The sequence below is a fragment of the Cetorhinus maximus genome, chromosome 7 (assembly GCF_964194155.1).
Source record: "Cetorhinus maximus chromosome 7, sCetMax3.hap1.1, whole genome shotgun sequence".
Taxonomy (NCBI): domain Eukaryota; kingdom Metazoa; phylum Chordata; class Chondrichthyes; order Lamniformes; family Cetorhinidae; genus Cetorhinus; species Cetorhinus maximus.
In genome coordinates this window covers 49565849-49587677 of record NC_135885.1, presented here as the reverse complement: position 1 = coordinate 49587677, position 21829 = coordinate 49565849, and the positions used below count along the sequence as shown (strand labels likewise).

At 43.3% G+C, this 21829-nt stretch overlaps 1 protein-coding gene across 1 annotated transcript in view; it reads left to right on the top strand.

Moving 5' to 3' along the window:
• The first annotated feature begins 4715 nt into the window (after nt 1-4715).
• The window catches only part of ift88 (intraflagellar transport 88 homolog), a 137877-nt gene continuing 120763 nt past the window's right edge, over nt 4716-21829 (top strand). The window contains exon 1 of the mRNA XM_078545465.1: nt 4716-4855. The gene's annotated coding sequence lies outside the window, so the exon portion shown is untranslated. The remainder of the gene's footprint in view (nt 4856-21829) is intronic.

Sequence of the window (21829 nt, the reverse complement as noted above, 5' to 3'; positions counted from 1 at the left end):
ATTCAATGAACCCCCCGCCTCCACCGCCTTTTGTGGCAGAGTTCCAAAGTCACACAACCCTCAGAGAAAAAAATTCTTCTCACCTCTGTCCTAAAAGGGTGACCCCTAATTTTAAAACCATGCCCCCTAGTTCTGGATTCACCCACAAGAGGAAATATTCTTTCCATGTCCACCTTGTCAAGACCATTCAAGATCTTATATACTTCAATCAAGTCACCTCTCATTCTTCTAAATTCCAATGGAAACAAGCCCAATCTGTCCAACCTTTCCTCATAAGACAGCCCACTCATTCCAGGTATCAATCTAGTAAACCTCCTCTGAACTGCCTCCAACACATTTACATCCCTTCTTAAATGAGGCCAAAACTGCACAGAATATTCAAGATGTGGTCTCACCAATGCCTTGTATAACTGAAGCATAACATCCCTACTTGTATTTCAATTCCTCTCATGATAAAGGATAGCATTCCATTAACCTTCTTAATTGCTTGGTTACTTCAATATTAACTTTTTGTGACTCATGCACTAGAACACCTAGATCCCTCAGCACCTTGGAATTCTGCAGTCATTCTCTGTTTAAGTAATAAACTGCTTCTTTATTCTTCCTGCCAAAGTGAACAACTTCACATTTTCCCACAGCATACTATATCTGCCAGATTTTTGCCCATTTACTCAACCTATCTATATCTGCCTGCAACCTCCTTATGTCCTCTTCACAAAATACTTTCCTATCTATCTTTGTGTCATCTGCAAATTTAGCTACCATGCCTTCGCTCCTCTCATTTAAGTCATTGATATAAATTGTAAAAAGCTGAGGCCCTAGCACAGACCCCTACGGGACTCCACTCGTCACACCCTGCCAATTAGAAAAAGACCCATTTATACATACTCCCTATTTCCTGCCAGCCAGCCAATCTTCTGTTCGCAACGTGTTATCCTTGCACCAGCTTTTATTTTCTGCAATAACCTTTGATGTGGCACCTTATTAAATGCCTTCTGGAAATCCAAGTACTGTACATCTACAGGCTCCCCTTTACCCACAGTGCATGTTACTCCTTCAAAGAACTCCAATAAATTGGTTAAACATGATTCCTCTTTCACAAAACCATGCTGAATTTTCCCAATTACCTTGAGCTTTTGTAGGTGCCTAGCTATAACCTCCTTAATGAACAATTCTAACACTTTCCCCAAGACAGCCGCCAAGCTAACTGGCCTATAGTTTCCTGTTTTCTGCCTCCCTCCTTTCCTTCAATACAGAGGGGTTATATTTGCTACTTTCCAGTCTGATGGAAACTTTCCAGAAGCTAGCGATATTTTGGCAAATTAACACCAACGTACCTACCTCCTCATGAGCCTCTTTTAAGGCCCTAGGATGAAGTCCATCAGGACTCGGAGATATGTCAGCCCACAGATTCATCCGTTTGCTCAGTACCACTTCCCTGGCGATTATAATTTCACCAAGTTCCTCTCTCCTTTCCACTTCCTCATTTACAGCTATTACTGGAATGTTTTTGTCTCCTCTATAGTGGAGACAGAAGCAAAATATTTGTCATTTGATCTTATATTTCTTTATTATCTATTAACTCCCCCTTCTCACTTTCTAGAGGACTGACACTCACTTTACTTAATCTTTTCCTTTCTAAATACCCGTAGAAACTCTTGCTATCAGTTTTTACATTTATTGGTAGTTTCCTCATACTCTAATTTCTTTCCCCTGGTTAATCTTTTAGTCACTCTTACGTTCTTTAAATTCTGACCAATCATCTGGCCTGCCACTCAAGTTTGCACAGTTATGTGCTTTTTCCTTAAGTTTGATACCTTCCTTTACTTCTTTAGTTAACCATGGATGGTGGGTCCTCCCCATAAGAATTTTCTTTACAGGGGGAATATACTTATTCTGAGTATTTTGAAACATATCCATAAATGTTTACTACTGCTTCTCTATTGATCTATCCTCTAGCCTAGTATCTCAGTTCACTTCAGCTAGCTCAGCTTTCATGCCCACATAGTTTATTGCCCTTTTTTAAGTTTAAAATACTAGTCTTAGACTCTCTCTTCTTCCTTTCAAACTGGATGTAAAATTCAATCATATTGTGGTCGCTGCTACCTAGGGGTGTCTTTACTTTGAGGTCATTAATTAATCCTGTCACATTTCACAATACCAAGTCTAATATAACCTGCTCTCTGGTTGGTTCCAGAACGTGCTGATCTAAGAAATTATCGTGAAAGCATTATATGAACTCCTCATCCCGGCTACTACTGCCAATCTGATTTTTCCAGTTTATTTGTAAATTAAAATCGCGCATGATTATTGCCATCCCTTTATCACAAGCACTGAATATTTCTTCTTGTATACTTTGTCCTACATTGTGGTTACTATTAGGGGGCCTGTAGACCACTCCCACTAGTGACTTCTTTCCCCTATGATTCCACATCTCCACCCAAATCGATTCTATATCCTGATCTCTTGAACCAAGGTCATCTCTAATTATTGCATGAATGCCATTGTTGAAACAGTGCTACCCCTCCATCTTTACCTAGCTTCCTATTCTTCTTGAATGTCATATACTCCTCAATATTCAGGAGCCAATGCTTATCATCTTGCAGCCATATCTCTGTAATGGCTATCAGACCATATTTACTTACTTCAATGTGCACTATCAATTCATTTACTTTGTTTTGAATGCTACATGCATTCAGATACAGAGCCTTTAGTTTTGTGTTTTTGTTATCTTTGTAACATCTAGTCTTGACTGTTGATGTATTCTTAGGTTTCTCTCTCTTTGTCCCTTCCTGCCATTCTCTGACCCTCAATTCCCATATTATTAGTTTTACTGTCCTGCCTTAACTCTACGCTTGATTTGCTATATCTATCCAAGCTTGATCCCTCACCCCCTCACCCCTCTTGTTTAGTTTGAAGCCCTCTCTACTTCCCCAGTTATGCGGCTAGCTAGAACACCAGCACGGTTCAGGTGCAGACCATCCCATGGGTACAGCCCCAACTTTCCCCAGTACTGATGCCAGTGCCCATGAGTTGGAGCCCACTTCTCATACACTGGTCTTTGAGCCACACATTCATCTCTCGAATCTTATTTGCCCTTTGCCAATTTACATGTGGCTCAGGTAATGATCCAGAGGTTATTACCTTTGAGGCTCTGCTTCTTAATTTGGTACCTAGCTCCTCATACTGACTATGCAGAATCTCTTTCCTTGTCCTGCCTAAGTCATTAGTACCTACATGGACCACAACAACTGGATCTTCCCCCCTCCCACCTCAAGTTCCTCTCCAGCCCTGAGCAGATGTCCTGATCTCTGGCACCAGACAGGTAACAAAGTCATCTGAACTCTTGGTCTTTGCTGAAGAGAAGTGTCAATCTCCCTCACTATACTGTCCTGTTTACTCTCCCCGCTTCATGGCCATGGTGCCATGGTCAGCCTGCTCATCCACCTTGCAGACCTTGCTTTTGTCCACACAGGTTGTGAGCACCTCAAACCTGTTTGACAATTGCAAAGTTTGAGGCTCCTCCACTACTGTCTGCTCAGTCCCTTTACATGCCTGACTCATGGTCACATCCTCCTGTCCTCACCACTGACCAAAACAGACAACCCTATTCTAAGGGGTGTGACCATCTCCTGGAACAAAATGTCCAGGTATTTTTCCCCTTCCTTACGTTGTGCAGTGTCCTAACCCGGAATTCCTCTAGCTGTCTACACATTCTTCAAATGTGTTTGTCATGGATTGCCTTGGCATCCAAAAGATCCCATATTCCACAGCTGCAACGTAACACCTGTCCTGCCATTATTACTTATGTTATTTAGTTAATTTAATTACCTGCTTAATTAACTTAATTCCTATGTATACTACACCTCTTTCCTCTGTGCACCAAAATCCCACACAAACCTAATTCACTACTCACACAGTCTCTTCACTCAGGCGTACTCTCCTGTCTCCTTGCATGCCCCTTACTGTACCAGTTATTGCGTTTCTCTAGCTATACTGTTGAACAGGAGGCATTAACAGAGGCTCATGCTGTATTGGTGCTTCCTTGAAAGCTTATGATTACTTTTTACTTATTCCATCAACTTTTTAATGTTTAAGGAACATTTACTTTCTTTCCCTTTACATTATGGGCTAAATTTAATATGGTCACATCAAGAATAATGTTTGGGAGTTATTTTTAACCATTTACCATGATACTTATTTTTCAGTCGTCCTAATATGAAGTACTGCTGCTACTTCAGCGTCTTTAAGATCCATTTCTGCATTTGGTGCTACAGGTGTCTTGGATCATTCTAAAATCTGGGAGTAATGGACAGAGTAATTTTTTTTATGGTGTGAATGTTTAGCAGACTGTGCGACAACTGCAGGATTATTTATTTTGTGGTAAAATCTACCCTTCAATAAAAAGCATGTGATCAAAATCTGTCCATTCTCAATCCCCACTATTTTGCCTGAGACATAACCTTATGGGGTTTGGCTATGGTAACCAGATGCACGGTACATTCTGCACCACTATAGTACGTGAGACTCAGGTGTACAGGTGCAATATCTGGTCTCTGTTTCTGGCCTTCAGCGGACCATAACTTCGTTTACTCACCCGTCTCTCAGCAACAGGACGCTCGCCAACATCCGCACCGCCAGCAGCCAATCATATATGTCCTGTCATCCGTGTGACTCAGCCGGCTCTTTAGCTGGTCCAATCAGCTCGCTCGTTTGCTCTCCAGCGCTGTGTATTGTGGGAAGGAAGCCGCCCGATTGTTTTATCCAGTTGCGACCGTTTGGCTGAATTTGAACTTTTGAATTTGGCTTCAATTTATTTATTTTTTTCTGTCGGAGGGCGCGAGCCGGTTGAAAGGTATTTACAATTAGTAATTTACTAACATTCATTCCCGATTGCTTCAGTTTTGCAAGCGAAAGGCTCGTATGGAAGCAGGCAGCGAGATTATTTGATTGCATAGAAACATAGAAATAGGAGCAAGAGTGGGTCATTCGACCCTGCTCTACCATTTAATATGATCATGGCTGATCCTCTATCTCAAAGCCATACTCCCACTCCCTTCCCATACTGGTTGACGCCTTTTGAGTCTAGAAAGCTATTTCCTCCTGAAAGATATTCAGAGACTTGGCCTTCATAGCCTTCCGTGGTAGAGAATTCCACAGATTCACCACCCTCTGAGTGAAGAAATTTCTCCCCATCTCTGTCCTGAATGGCCTACCTCGTATCGTCAGACTCCTTGTTCTCGACCCCTTAGCCAGAGGAAACACCATCCCTGCATTCTGCCTGTCCTGCCCTCTCAGAATTCTATACACTTCAATGAGATCCCCTCTCATTTTTCTAAACTCCAGTGAGTACAGGCCTAGTCGACCCAATCTCTCCCCTTTAGATAATGCTGTCATCCCAGTAATCAGTTTGATAAACCTTCGCTGCACTCTCTCTATGGCAAGTATAACCTTTCTTGGGTAAGGAGACCAAAACTGCACACAACACTCCCAGGTATGGTCTCACCAAGGTCCTGCACAGCTGCAGTAAGACATCCTTGCTCCTTTACTCAAATCCTCGTGCAACGAAGGCCAACATACCATTGTTTTCCTAACTGCTTGCTGCATCTGCATGCTTGCTTTCAGTGACTGGGTTACAAGGACACCCAGGTCCCTTTGTACATCAACATTTCCCAATCCATCACCATTTAAATAATGATGTTAGGCTAACTGGCTTCTACCTCCAAGTTTTTTAATTAGTGTGGTTACGTTTGCCACCCTCCAATCTGCCGGGACAGTTCCAGAATCTTTAGAATTTTAGAAGATGACAACCAGCGCATCCACTATTTCCATGTTCCATGGTCATCTCCTTTAGTACCCTGGGACGTAGATTATCAGGCCCTGGGGATTTATTGGCTTTCAGTCCCTTTAATTTCTCCAGCACTTTTTTAGACCATAAGATGTAGGCGTAGAAGTAGGCCATTCAGCCCATGGAATCTGCTGTGCCAATCAATGAGATCATGACTGGCCTAATAATCGTCAACTTCACTTTCCTGCCTTTTCCCCATAACCCTTGATTCCCTTACTGATTAAAAATCTGTCTACCTCAGCCTTGAATATACTTAATGACCCAGCCTTCTGTGGTAAAGAATTCCACAGATTCACTACCCTCTGAGAGAAGAAACTCCTCCTCATCTCTGTCTTAATTGGGGGGGTCCCTTAATCTGTTATTATGCCCTCTGGTCCTAGACTCTCCCGCAAGGGGAAACAACCTCTCAGCTTCTAGTCTGTCAAGCCCCCTAAGAATCTTATGTTTCAAAAAGGTTGCATCCCATTCTTCTAAACTCCAGTGAGTACAGGCCCAACCTATTCAACCTCTCCTCATAAGAAAATCCCTCCATACCCAGGATCAACCTAGTGAACCTTCTCTGGACTGCCTCCAATGCCAATATATCTTTCCTTAGATAAGGGGACCAAAACTGTTCACAGTATTCCAGGTGTGGCCTAACTAATGCCTTGTATAGTTTTAGAAAGACTTCCCTATTTTTATACCCATTCCCTTCGAAATAAAGGCCAACATTCCATTTGCCTTCCCTATTACCTGCTGAACTTGTATGCTAGCTTTTTGCGATTCATGCATGAGGACCCCCAAATCCCTCTGTGCTGCAGCTTTCTGCAGTCTTTCTCTATTTAAATAATATTCAGCTCCTCAATTCTTCCTGCTAAATGCATAACTTCACATTTTCCCACATTATATTCCATGTGCCAAGTTTTTGCCCCCTCACTTAACCTGTCTATATCCCTCTGTAGACTCTTTGTGTCATCCTCACCACTTGCATTCCCACCTATTTTTCTGTTATCCACAACCTTGGCAATAGTACATTCACTTCCCTCATCCAAGTCATTAATATATATTGTAAATAATTGTGGCTCCAGCACTGATCCCTGTGGCACTCCACTAGTTACAGGTTGCCATCCTGAAAATGCCTTCCTTATCCCAATTCTCTGTCTTCTATTAGTTAGCCAATCCTCTATCCATGCTAATATATTACTCCCAGCACCATGGGCTCTTATTAAGTAGCCTTATGTGTGGTACCTTATCGAACGCCTTTTGGAAATCCAACTCTACTTTATCTATCCTGCTTGTTACCTCCTCAAATAATTCTAATAAATTTGTCAGGCATGATTTCCCCTTCATGAAGCCATGCTGACTCAGCTTGATTTATATTAATTATGTATTTCTAAATACGTTACGTTCTTTATAATAGATTCTAACATTTTCCCAATGATAGATGTTAAGCTAACTGGCCTATAGTTACCTTTTTTTGTCTCCCTCCCTTTTTGAATAAGGGTGTTACATTGGCAGTTTTCGAATCCTCTGGGACTTTTCCAGAATGTAAGGATTCTTGTAAGATTACTACCAGTGCATCCACTATCTCTGTAGCTACTTCTTTTAATATCCTAGGATGCAACCCATTAGGTCCAAGAGACATCAGCCTTTAGCCCCGTTAGTTTCCCTAGTACTTTTTCTCTAGTGATAGTTATCGTATTTATTTCCTCCCTCACCTTTTGCCCTTTGATTATTTTGTAGTTTTGGAATGCTATTAAGGTCTTCTAACATGAAGACTGATGCAAAGTATTTATTCAACTGCTCTGCCATTTCCTGGTTCCCCATTATTATTTCTCCAGCCTCATTCTCTAAGGGGCCTAAGTTTACTTTGACCTCGCTCTTCCTTTTTATATATTTAAAGAAGCTCTTACTGTCCATTTTCATATTACTTATTAGTTTACCCTCAAAGTTTATTTTCTCCCTCTTTTTTTTCGTCATCTTTAGGGGTTTTAAAAACTTTCCCAATCATCTGGCTTACCACTAACCTTTGCCACATTGTATATTTTTTCTTTCAATTTGATACTATCCTTAACTTCCTTGGTTAAACATGGTTGCTTTATCCCCTTCCTAGAATCCTTCTTCCTCACTGGGATATATCTTTGTTGTGAGTCATGAACTATTTTCTTGAACATGTCGAGAAGATATAATAATTCTCATAATGTTACTGGAATTTATTGTATAACAGAGTAACAGTGGGATGTGTCTCTGTGTGTGTATGTGAGATTTAATTGAATTAGAGGCAGCTAGTCTGGGTGCTTTGATCTAAGAAGAGAGGTTAGGTTTGAAATGTTAATTAGATAAACATGGGAAAGTTTAGAAACATTGGTGTCAAGAGAACATTTACATTTTGAAATAAACCAGACTAGATGTTTTCAAAGGAGGGGTGAAATGTGTCACTTAGCCAGGTGAAGTTTATAAACGGTGTGTTTATTTTTCCCAAAGATTACTGGTAAAACCTAGCGCTATGAGAGGATTTTAATATCAGGGAGATAAAGTCCAAAGACATAGTGAAAGAATGGCCATTTGCATTCAAAAAGAAAGATATGTATAAAGAAGGAGCAAGGGCTGTGTTTAAGGGAAGGCATTTTTAAGATCTTTGTGTGTGAAAAAGCCTTCAGCATCTATGCTTCAAGCTGCTGTCTTCAAAGGACTGAAGTTAAGATAAGTCAGTTTGAACCCGACTTGTTCAGGGTATCATGTTTCTTTGCCTGGGTCTTTAAAAATCTATGTGTCTTACTGTTGCTTTAACAAAAGTGTAACTGGGATTAACAGAATTACCTGGAAAAACTCAGCAGGTCTGGCAGCATCGGCGGAGAAGAAATCAGTTAACGTTTCGAGCCTTCATGGCCCTTCGGCTGAACTGAAGCATAGTTAGAAGAAGGGAGAAATATAAACTGGTTTAAGGTGGTGGTGGGGGGGGTGGTGGAGAGAGAGACATTGAGGGTGTGGTGATTGTGGAGATGAGCAGATAATCAAAAGATGTCAGACAAAAGGGTCAAAGAGGTGTTGAAGGTGGTGATATTTGTCTAAGAAAAGTGCTAATTAAGAATGGAAGACAGGATATTCAAAGTACAGCTCTAGTGGGGGTGGGGTGGAAAGACTAACAAGGTTTTAGTTTTAGATTTAAAAATAATGGAAATAGGTGGGGAAAGAAGAATCTATATAAATTATTGAAAAAAAAACGGGGGTGGGGGGTGGGGGGGAGAAACGGGATGGGGATGGGGGGAGAGGGAGTTTAAGATCTAAAGTTGTTGAATTCAATATTCAGCCCAAAAGACTGTAAAGTGCCTAGTCGGAAGATGAGGTGCTGTTCCTCCAGTTTGCGTTGGGCTTCACTGGAACAATGCAGCAAGCCAAGGACAGACATGTGGGCAAGAGAACAGGGTGGAGTGTTAAAATGGCAAGCGACAGGGAGGTTTGGGTCTTTCTTGCGGACAGACCGCAGGTGTTCCGCAAAACGGTCACCCAGTTTGCGTTTGGTCTCTCTAATGTAGAGGAGACCGCATTGGGAGCAACGAATGCAGTAGACTAAGTTAGGGGAAATGCAAGTGAAATGCTGCTTCACTTGAAAGGAGTGTTTGGGCCCTTGGACGGTGAGGAGAGAGGAAGTGAAGGGGCAGGTGTTGCATCTTCTGCGTGGGCATGGGGAGGTGCCATAAGTGGGGGTTGAGGAGTAGGGGGTGATGGAGGAGTGGACCAGGGTGTCCCTGAGGGAACGATCCCTACGGAATGCCGTCATGGGGGGTGAAGGGAAGATGTGTTTGGTGGTGGCATCATGCTGGAGTTGGCAGAAATGGCGGAGGATGATCCTTTGAATGCGGAGGCTGGTGGGGTGATAAGTGAGGACAAGGGGGACCCTATCATGTTTCTGGGAAGGAGGAGAAGGCGTGAGGGAGGATGCGCGGGATATGGGCCAGACACGGTTGAGGGCCCTGTCAACGACCGTGGATGGAAAACCTCGGTTAAGGAAGAAGGAGGACATGTCAGAGGAGCTGTTTTTGAAGGTAGCGTCATCAGAACAGATGCGACGGAGGCGAAGGAACTGAGAGAATGGGATGGAGTCTTTACAAGAAGCGGGGTGTGAGGAGCTGTAGTCGAGGTAGCTGTGGGAGTCGGTAGGCTTGTAATGGATATTGGTGGACAGTCTATCATCAGAAATTGAGACAGAGAGGTCAAGGAAGGGAAGAGAAGTGTCAGAGATGGACCATGTGAAGATGATGGAGGTCACATGGTCACATGGTCTTCACATGGTCCATCTCTGACACTTCCCTTCCCTTCCTTGACCTCTCTGTCTCAATTTCTGATGATAGACTGTCCACCAATATCCATTACAAGCCTACCGACTCCCACAGCTACCTCGACTACAGCTCCTCACACCCCGCTTCTTGTAAAGACTCCATCCCATTCTCTCAGTTCCTTCGCCTCCGTCGCATCTGTTCTGATGACGCTACCTTCAAAAACAGCTCCTCTGACATGTCCTCCTTCTTCCTTAACCGAGGTTTTCCATCCACGGTCGTTGAAAGGGCCCTCAACCGTGTCTGGCCCATATCCCGCGCATCCTCCCTCACGCCTTCTCCCCCTTCCCAGAAACATGACAGGGTCCCCCTTGTCCTCACTTATCACCCCAGCAGCCTCCGCATTCAAAGGATCATCCTCCGCCATTTCCGCCAACTCCAGCATGATGCCACCACCAAACACATCTTCCCTTCACCCCCCCTGGCGGCATTCCGTAGGGATCGTTCCCTCCGGGACACCCTGGTCCACTCCTCCATCGCCCCCTACTCCTCAACCCCCACTTATGGCACCTCCCCATGCCCACGCAGAAGATGCAACACCTGCCCCTTCACTTCCTCTCTCCTCACCGTCCAAGGGCCCAAACACTCCTTTCAAGTGAAGCAGCATTTCACTTGCATTTCCCCTAACTTAGTCTACTGCATTCGTTGCTCCCAATGCGGTCTCCTCTACATTGGAGAGACCAAACGCAAACTGGGTGACCGTTTTGCGGAACACCTGCGGTCTGTCCGCAAGAAAGACCCAAACCTCCCTGTCGCTTGCCATTTTAACACTCCACCCTGTTCTCTTGCCCACATGTCTGTCCTTGGCTTGCTGCATTGTTCCAGTGAAGCCCAACGCAAACTGGAGGAACAGTACCTCATCTTCCGACTAGGCACTTTACAGCCTTCCGGGCTGAATATTGAATTCAACAACTTTAGATCTTGAACTCCCCCTCCCCCCATCCCCATCCCGTTTCTCCCACCACCCCCCCCCCCTTTTTTTTCAATAATTTATACAGATTCTTCTTTCCCCACCTATTTCCATGATTTTTAAATCTAAAACTAAAACCTTGTTAGTCTTTCCACCCCACCCCCACTAGAGCTGTACTTTGAATATCCTGTCTTCCATTCTTAATTAGCACTTTTCTTAGACAAATATCACCACCTTCAACACCTCTTTGACCCTTTTGTCTGTGACATCTTTTGATTATCTGCTCATCTCCACAATCACCACACCCTCAATGTCTCTCTCCACCCCCCACCCCCCCCCCCCCCAACCACCTTAAACCAGTTTATATTTCTCCCTTCTTCTAACTATGCTTCAGTTCAGCCGAAGGGCCATGAAGGCTCGAAACGTTAACTGATTTCTTCTCCGCCGATGCTGCCAGACCTGCTGAGTTTTTCCAGGTAATTCTGTTTTTGTTTTGGATTTCCAGCATCCGCAGTAGCTTTTAGCTTTTTGTTTGTAACTGGGATTAGATTGATCGGGGGAATTAGAAATTATCATAGTAGTAATTGGTAGATCTATGTATGCATTTAAAGGAATTTCTTATATTAATAAATGTATAATCTAGTTTTGTAAAAACCTATAAGACTTGGTGGTCTTATTAATTCTGAATTCAGGGCACACATCGCAAACTTTATACAAATTGCAAAACAAGTTGTGGCAGTTGTTTCAAGTTTCCCTTTGGGATTTGAGCAACTCCACATTTACCATCGGCTGTGCCATAACAAACATCTGCCATTATTCATTAGCCGTCTTTTCTGCTAAACTCCTTTCCCAGTCCACTCCAGCCAAGTCTGCCCCCATTCCTTTATAATTACACTTATTTAAGTTTAGCACAGTTGTTTCCAACCCAAGTTTCTCACTCTCAAACTGAATGCTAAATTCTACCGTGTTATGGTCACTGTTGCCTATGGGATCTTTTACTCTGAGATCATTTATTAAACCTGCCTCATTACACATTACTAGATCTAATATAGCCTGATCCCCAGTTGGATCCACAACATATTGTTCTGGGAAACAGTCCCGAATACATTCTATGGACAGAATTTTTCTGTCGGCGATTTGGGGGCGGGGCTTGCCGATGGGAAAATGACGCAGAATGACATCGGGATGAACCCCCGACGTCATCCTGGTCCCTTTAAATTTTTAGGAAGGCGGGCGGACAACGAAATCAGCTGTCCGCCCGCCGACCTGTCAATGGCTAATTAAGACCATTGACAGGCTAATTAAGATCATTAAAGACCTGCCCGTCCAACCGTAAGGCTGGCAGGCAGGCCAGGAGCCCCAGCGGGCTTCTGATAATACATGAAACCTCATCCACTGGCGGGATGAGGTTTCATGTCCGTTTTTAAAAAATTTAATAAAGTTTATGGCATTTTTATTAACATGTCCCATCTCGTGTGACATTGTCACATGAGGGGGACATGTTAATATTTTTATTTTTCTATTTTTTAACTTTTGTGCACTGTCACTAATCTCCCTGAGACAGCATTTAGTCTCAGGGAGCAGTGCGCTCTTTAGCACGCATGTGTGAAAAAGCGCACTTTGACAGCTGGGGATTTCTGTTGGGAAGGCCGCTGGGCGGGCCTTAATTGGTCTGTCCACTCAAAATGGTGGCGGGCCCCATTTCAGTGGCGGGGGTCGGCTGTATGCCTGCCGCTGAGCCAGTGGGGCCCGCACGCCCACCAAGGGCAAAATTCTGCCCTATGAATTCTTACTCGTGGCTACCTCTGCCAGTTTGATTTTTCCCAATCTACATGAAGATTAAAGTCACCCATGATTAATGTACTGCCTTTTTTACATGCCCTCATTATCTCCTGATTTATCCTCTGTCCTACAGTATAGCTACTGTTAGGGGGCCTATAGACGACTCCTACTGGTGTCTTCTTCCCCTTGTTATTTCTTACCTCCACCCATATGGAATCTACATCTTCCAATCCAAGATCATTTCTTGCTATTGTACTTATTCCATCTTGTACCAACAAAGTTACCCCACAACCCTTTCCTTCCTGCCTGTCCTTTCAAAAAGTCACATACCCCTGAATATTTAGTTGCCAGCTTTGATCTCCTTGTAACCATGCCTCTGTAATAGCTATAAGATCATACCCGTTAACCTCTATTTGTGCTGTTAATTCTTTTATTTTTGTTCCGAATACTACGTGAATTTAAGTAAAGAGCCATTCATTTTGCCTTTTTACCATTTCTTCCCCCTTTGACACCATTTACTGCTTTTTTTTGTGTTTTACACTCTATCCCTTCCTGTCACACTCTGGGTAACATTACGTAAATAGCTGCCCTGCAAAGCTGCCATATCCTTTTGCTTTGTAAGCCTATTTATCCCCTCTCCAGAACCTTCCCCCAACGCCTCCTCTATTTAGTTTAAAGCCCTCTCTACAGCCCAAGATATGCGATTCGCCAGGACACTGGTCCCAGCACAGTTCCAGTGAAGCCCATCCCAACGGAACAGCTCCCTTCTACCCCAGTACTGGTGCCAGTGCCCCAAGAACTGAAGCCCAATCCTCCCAAACCAATCTTTGAGCCACACATTTAAATCCTTGACTTTATTTACCCTATGCCAGTTTGCCCAAGGCTCAGGTCATAATCCTTGGAGGTTCTGCTTTTTAATTTAGCTCCTAACTGTCCAAATTCTATCAGCAGAACCTCCTTTCTAGCCCTATCAATGTCGTTGGTACCCACATGGATGACGACAACTGGATCCCTCCCCCCCCCACTCCAAGTTCCTCTCCATCCCTGAGGAGATGTCCTTAACCCAGGCACTGGGCAGGCAACACAGTCTTCGGGACTCATGCTCACGGCTGCAGAGAACAGTTTCTATCCCCCTAATTTTACTGTCTCCTGCCAATAGTATGTTCCTATTTCCCCCCCCCCCCCAACTTGAATGGCTCCCTGCACCACAGTGCCTTGGTCAGTTCACTCATCCTCCCTGAAGCCCCCGCTCTTGACCACTCAGCTTGCAAGAACCTTGTAACTGTTGGACAATTGCAGGGGCCGAGGCTCCTCGAACACTATCCTCTGGGTCCCCATACCTGCCTCACTTGCAGTCATATACTCCTGTCCCTGATCACAGACCAAATTTGAGTTACCCAATCTGAGGGGTGTGACCGCCTCCTGGAGCAAAGTGTCCAGGTAACCCCCCCCGCCCAATGTGGCGCAATGTCTGCAGCTCGGACTCCAGCTCCTCAACTCGGATCTGAAGTTCCTCGAGCTGCAAACATTTACTACAGATATGTTCGCTCTGGATCACCTTGGTGGTAGGGGTCACGAGTGTCTTAAATGGGCGACCCCTTACTTTGAGAGTCCTAGGTCCTCTGGTCCTAGCCTCTCCCAGAAGGGGAAACAGCCTCTCAGCATCCACCCTGTCAAGCCCCCTAAGAATGTTATATGTTTCAATAAGATCGCTTCTCAGTCTTCTAAACTCCAATGAGTACAGGCCCAACCTACTCAACCTCTCCTCATAAGAAAATCGCTCCATACCAGTATGCATGTAACATTCCTTGATTATGCTGAAGTTAGTATACTATTGCCAAAGTCAGCAGCCTGTCCCTGAGGTTGGTACAAGTTAATAGGTAGGAAGAGGATGAGGTTCTCAGGCAGATTTTTCTCCAGTCCCTCAGGACTGAGGATGGCTTGCTTCCACTTTGGTTTGACAGGTTCTGTGATGGCTGATAAGTTCATTACTCAATCTGTAGACTCTGTCACGTGCAGGGCAGGTGGTGCTTGAGGGTTGGGCAGATGAGGTGTCTGGAGGTTTGTGCATTCTCTCTAATGCCTTGACTTCACCTCTGCGTGCTCCTGACAATGCCTGTCTGTGTTTGGTGCCTTCCTGAATGAACCTCCTCTATTTTGATCAGATTCAAGCCGGGGCGCCTCATGAGTCGGTGGGGATGTTTGACCTCCTCAGGGATGCTTTGAGGACATCCTTAAAACATTTCCGCTATCCTCCTCATAAATTCCTGCCTCGACAGAGTTCCGAGTAGGAGACCAATTAGCAAGACCTCAAAGGTAGTAATCTCCAGATTAATCCCACTTCCTTGCGCTAGTGAGTATAGAAATAGGAGGATAGAGCAGATGAATGCATGGCTAGAGAGATATTAGGATGAGATGGTTAGATTCTTGGGACATTGGGACCAATTCTGGGAAGGCTGAGTCCTGTACGGGCTGGACAGGTTGCACCTAAACAGAGCCAGGATCAATATCCTTGCAGGCGGTATGCTGCAGCTATCAGATATAGGTTAAACTAACTTGGCTGGGGATGGGAACCAGTAAGTAGGATTAGAAAGGTGAAACAAGGTGTACAAATGATTGGGAGAGACACAGCCAGCAGTAGAGTACAAAACAGAAACAAAACAGATCGTGTATATGTAAATGCATGGAGCTTGGTAAGTAAAGTTGGTGAGTTGCAAGAGCAGATTGCCACATGGGGTTATGAAGTTGTGATGATAATGGAGATCTGGTTCAAAAAAAGGCAGGACTAGATACTAAATATTCCTGGATACAGGGTTCAGGAAAGTTAGGGAAGGAAAGAAAGGTAGAAGGATGGCAGTATTGATTAAGAAGAATTTTACAGTGCTGGAGAAAGAGGATATCCTGGAGGGTCAAGGACAGAACCTATTTAGTTAGGTTTAAGAATCAATAGAGGTATATTATGCTACTGGATGTATTCTGTAGGCTACCAACTAGTTTGAAAGTTATTGAGGAGAAAGTTTGCAGGGAAATTACAGAGGGGTGCAAAAACTATAGAGTAGTGATAATTATACTATCCCAGTCAATGTTAAGATAATTATAGTGTAAAGGACAGAGAGGGGGAAAAGTTTCTGAAGTTTGTTCAGAAGAACCTTCTTGATCAGCATGTTTCCAGCCCAATGAGGAAGGAGGCATGGTAGAATCTCTCACTCTGTTGAATGCTGGGACCTCAATTTTTTACAATTTATATAAATGGCTTGGATGAAGGGACAGATGATATGGTTGCTAAATTTGCTGACGACACAAAGATAGGTAGGAAAGTAAGTTGTGAAGAGGACATGAGGCTACAAAGTGATGTAGATAGGTTAAGTGAGTGGGCAAAGAGTTAACAAATGGAGTATAATGTGGACAAATGTGAAATTGTCCATTTTTGGCAGGAAGAATAAAAAATTAGCATATTATCTAAATGGTGATACATTGCAGAGCTCTGTGATTCAGAGGGATCTTGCTATCCCAGTGCATGAATCACAAAAGGCTAGTATGCAGGTACAGCAAGTAATTAGGAAAGCTAATAGATTGTTATCGTTTATTGCGAGGGGAATTGAATACAAAAGTAGGGAGTCTATGCTTCAGTTGTACACAACACTGGTGAGACCACACCTGGAATATTGTGTACTGTATTGGTCTCCTAATTTAAGGAAAGATGTAAATGCATTAGAAGCAGTTCAGAGAAGGATTACTAGGCTAATACCAGAAACGGGCAGGTTGTCTTATGAGGAAAGGTTGGACAGGTTAGGCTTGTATCCACTGGAGAGTAAGAGGTGACTTGATTGAAACCTTTAAGATCATGAACGGCCTTGACAGAGTGGATTTGGAAAGGATGTTTCCTCTTTTGGGAGAACCTAGAACTAGGGGTCATGGTTTTAAAAATAAGGGGTCACTCATTTCAAACAGAAATGAGGAGAAATCTTTTCTGAGGGTCATGAGTCTTTGGAACTCTCTTCCTCAAAAGGTGGTGGAAGCAGGGTCTTTGAATATTTTTAAGGCAGAGCTAGATAGTTTTTTGATTAACAAAGGGGCGAAAGGTTATTGGGGGTAGGTGGGAGATTACAGTTAGATCAGGCATAGTCTTATTGAATGGCAGAGCAGGCTTGAAGAGCTGAGTGGCCTGCTCCTAGTTTGTATGTTAGAATCTGGTCCTGGGGAATGAGATGGGGCAAGTGAATTGGGTGTCAGATGAACATTTAGGGAATAGTGATCATAGTATCACAATGGTTTAGGTTAGCCATGGAAAAGGAGAAGGAGCAATCTAGAATAAAAATACTTAATTGGAGGAGTGCCAATTTCAGTGGGGTGAGAACAGACCTGTCTCAGTTAAATTGGAATCATAGATTGGCAGGCCAAATTATAACTGAATAATTGGCTTCCTTAAAAGAGGAAATGGTTCAGGTGTAGTCAAAGTATGTTCCTATGAGGAGGAAAGGTAGGGCAACCAAAGCCAGAGCTCCCTGGATGACAAAAGAAATAACGAGTAAGCATATGATAGATGTCAGCTGGATAATACAAGTGAGAACCAGGCTGCATATAGAAAGTTCTGATGGGAAATGTAAATGGTAAATTTAAAGAGAGTATGAGAAGAGATTGGTGGCTAACTTAAAAATGAATCCAAAAGTCTTCTATAACCATGTAAATAGTAAAAAGGTAGGAAAAGAATTGAGGCCAATTAGGGATTAAAAAGGGGATCTACATATGGAGACAAGGGGTTTGGCTGAGGTACTAAGTGAGTACTTTGCTTTTGCCTTTACCAAAGAAGGAGATGCTGCCAAAGTCATAGTAAAAGAGGAGGTAGTTGAAATACTGGATGGGCTAAAAATTGATAAAGAGGGAGTAAAAGTTGCCAAGTCACCTGGATCAGATAGAATGTGTCCAAGGCTTTTAGAAACACCAAACTGGGACAAAATTAACAGTCACTTAAACAAGTGTGGACTAATTAAGGAAAGCCAACATAGATTTGTTAAAGGCAAACCATGTTTAACTAATTTAATTGAGGTTTTTGATGAGGTGGCAGAGAGGTTTGATGAGGGTGATGCGATGTACATGGATTTCCAAAAGGAATTTGATAGAGTATCACATAATAGGCTTGGCAGTAAAGTTGAAGCCCATGGAATAAAAGGGAAAATGGCAGCTTGGATGCAAAGTTGGCTCAGTGATACGAAACAAAGTAGTGGTAAAAGGTCATTTCTGGAATGGAGGAAGATACACAGGGGGGTTCCCCAAGGATTGGCACTAGGACCAGAGCTTTTCTTGATATATATTAATGACCTAGATTTGGGTATACAGGGCACAATTTCAAAATTGGCAGATAACACAAAACTTGGAAGAATTGTGAACTCTGAGGAGATGAGTGATAGACATCAAGAGTACATAGACAGGCTGGTGGAATGGGTGGATACATAACAGATGAAATTGAATGCAGAAAAGTGTGAAGTGATGCATTTTGGCAAGAAAAATGAGGACAGCAAGATAAACTAAAGGGTACAATTTTAAAGGGATGCAGGAGCAGCAGGACCTATGGTCATATGGACATATATCACTGAAGTTGGCAGAGCAGGTTGAGAAAGTGGTTAAAAAGGTAAATGAGATCCTGGGCTTTATAAATAGAGGCTTAGAGCAGTGGTCTGCAGACTAATTGTGGGGGGTATGGGAAAGCCCCTGCAGACCAGCTATCAGTCCTATATCAGCTGCTTTCGCTTGCCACTGCAAAATAAGCTCATTAAAATTCATGGGAAGAATGGCACTGCTTTTGATAAGACACAAGTGGGGTGATGCCCGGTTCCAAGCTGAAGAGCTTCAGTCTCATGGAGTCAGGTAGTAAAGTGGAGTTAAGGCCACAATCAGCTCATCCATGACCTTATTGACTGGTGGAGCAGGCTCAGTGGGCTGATTGGCCTACCATTGCTCCTGTTTTGTATGATCTTATGATCCTGTGCTCCATGTTCAGCTGGTTCCTCTTTGTTTTCAGCCCCAGAAGTGTTGGAAATACAATCTCGCAGCTGTATGTTGTAACAGTAACAGAAATCTTTCTTGTAAAACTACATTGTTGTTTCTCGTGCTTATGACGACTCCTGCCGTGCGCTGGGGAGTAGGTCTGGTTGTCTGACCTCTCACAAGTGATGAGGATGAGGGTCCTGGCCTGTTCTCTTGTATGGCCTTGGCTTTGTGTGTCAGTGACTTACATTTTGGACTAGCCTATGGACCACCTGGAGAACCCTTTCAGATTACCAGTGGTCTGCAGATGATCCAGGACAAAACAGTCCTTGATTGGCATCCTATCCGCCACCTTAGTCATTCACTCCCTCCACCAACGACGCACAGTGGCATCAGTGTACCATATACAAGATGCATTACAGCAACTCACCAAGGCTCCTTCGACAGCACCTTTCAAACTCGTGACCCCTACCACTTAGAAGGACAAAAGCACAGACGCATGGGAACACCACCACTTGCAAGTTCCCGTCAAAGCCACACAACATTCTGACTTGGAACTATATTGCCATTCATTCAATGTCGCTGGGTCAAAATCCTGGAACTCCCTTCCTAACAACACTGGGTGTACCTACATCACATGGACTGCAGTGAGTCAAGAAGGCAGCTCACCTGCACCTTCTTGAGGGGAATTAGAGATGGGCAATAAATGCTGGCCTAGCCAGTGATGCTCACATCCTGTAAATTAATGAAAAAAAATTGGGAATGGACAACAAATGCTGGCCTTGCCAGTGATGCCCACACCCCATGAAAGAATAAAAAAGAATGTTGGAGTTGTTTTCCTTAGAGAAGAAAAGGTTGAGAGGAGATTTGATAATGGTGCTCAAAATCATGAGGGATCCAAACAGTAGATAGAGAGAAACTTTGTTTCCATTGGTGGATAAGTTGAGAACCAGGCGACACCAATTTAAGGTGATTGGCAAAAGAACCAACAGTGACATGAGGAAGAACATTTTTACGCAGTAAGTGGTTAGGATCTGGAACGAACTGCCTGAGAGCATGTTGGAGGTGGATACAATCATGCTTTTCAAAAGGGAATTGGATAAGCAGCTGAAGAGAGAGTTTTTAGGGCTATGGGAAAAGGGCGGGGGAGTGGGAGAACTGATCTGCAGTTGCTGGGAGGCAGTGTTGACATGGCAGGCCAAGTGGCTTCCTTCTGTGCTGTAATCATTCAGTGACAGTTTATTATTAGAATCACAAAGGTTAGTAAACATCCCTTGAATTGTTAGAGTGCCTATGAGACTGATGATGTTATTGGCCATACCAGCTCTTGTTTCTCCTCTTTCCATTAATAACAAGCCGAGCTGAGCAGAGCGCGGCTACTGAGACTGGACACTGACTCCTTGATGATACAATCTGATACCTCTGGAACCAAGCGACAGATCTTCATGCCCTGTGCCAGCATGTGCCTTGGGCTGAAGTGATATTCAACTTTGCTCTTCTCTGCCGATGCTGCCAGACCTGCTGAGTTTTTCCAGGTATTTCTGTTTTTGTTCTGATATTGTGCTTGCGTTCATCACTGACTTGGGGCAGGAAGGTAAAACTCTGTGCCTTGGATACTGTAACCATCGGAGTTCAGCTTTAAGTCAACTTTAAATTGCCTGCGAGGTGGAGACAGGGAGCTATTGGTGGACCCCTAGGGACTGGTAAAGATCACAGAACACATTATAAAGAAAATTGTGTATTTATATGATGCCTCTCATAACCAAAGGAAGCCCTAAGGCACGTCACAGCTAATGAAGTACTTTTTGAAGTGTTGTCACTGTTGTAATATAGAAAACATGGCAGTCAGTTTGCACAAAACAAGCTCCCACAAACGGCAAAGTGATGATGACCAAATAATCTGTTTTAGTGATGTAGATTGAGGAATAAATATTGGCCAGGACACTGGGGATAAATCCCTTGCTCTTCTTCAAAATAATGCCATGGGATTTTTCACATGGATCTGAGAAAACAGACATGGCCTCAGTTTAACATCTCATTCAAAAGACAGGACCTGTGATGGTGCAACACTCCCTCAGTACTGCGCTGGAGTGTCAGTCTAGATTTTTGTGCTCAAATCTCAGTCGTGGAACTTGAACCCACAACCTTCTAACTCGAGTGAGAGTGCTACCAACTGAACCATCACTGACACTTAGTGAAAATGAAATTTGGCTTAGTCACCATAAACCTCAGTGACTCTGACACTGGTGCTGTGTGTGAAAACACCACTATTTTTATAAAACAGTTATCCATTGACTTTACATGAGTACCACCACAAAAGATCTACTGGTGATATATTTAAAGGTCCTGCTTTTATCAAGCATTTCCTGTAGGCATTATACTTGCTTTGTGTCACATTTTGCTGGCAGCACCTCAAAAACTATCTGTTTTCCAACATACCGTTAGCAGCACTGTGGAAGGTGTGCTAAACACATACATATAAAAATAAGTAAAATTTGGCACTGCTTCCACAAACTGCTGCCAGATTAAAAAGGTTGTATGTTTTAATACCATAGTTTAGGATCGCTAGGTAGAGTATAATTGCAACCTGTTAATTCATTGTACAAACTGAAGCAAAGTATCTTGGCCTTGTATGTACTGTAATAGCCGAAGTTGAATGACACCAATATTATTAAGTTGAAGAGTTGAAGCAAGTTATGCTGTGTTCCATTGAATAGAGTTAGTGTTGTGCTGCTGTAAACTTCAAAATTAAGTTATTTTGCTTTGTGATACCACAAATGTAGTGCAATAAAATATTAATTGCACATAACAGTATATTTTTATTCAGCTTTTGATACCTTCAGGGTGAGCCTGGAGTTAAATGGGTCCTTTTAGTTTATAAAAGCAAAATATTACAGATGCTGGAGATCTGATATAAAAACAGTACTGGAAAAACTCAGCAGGCCTGGCAGCATCTGTGGAGAGAGAAACAGAGTTAACGTTTCAGGT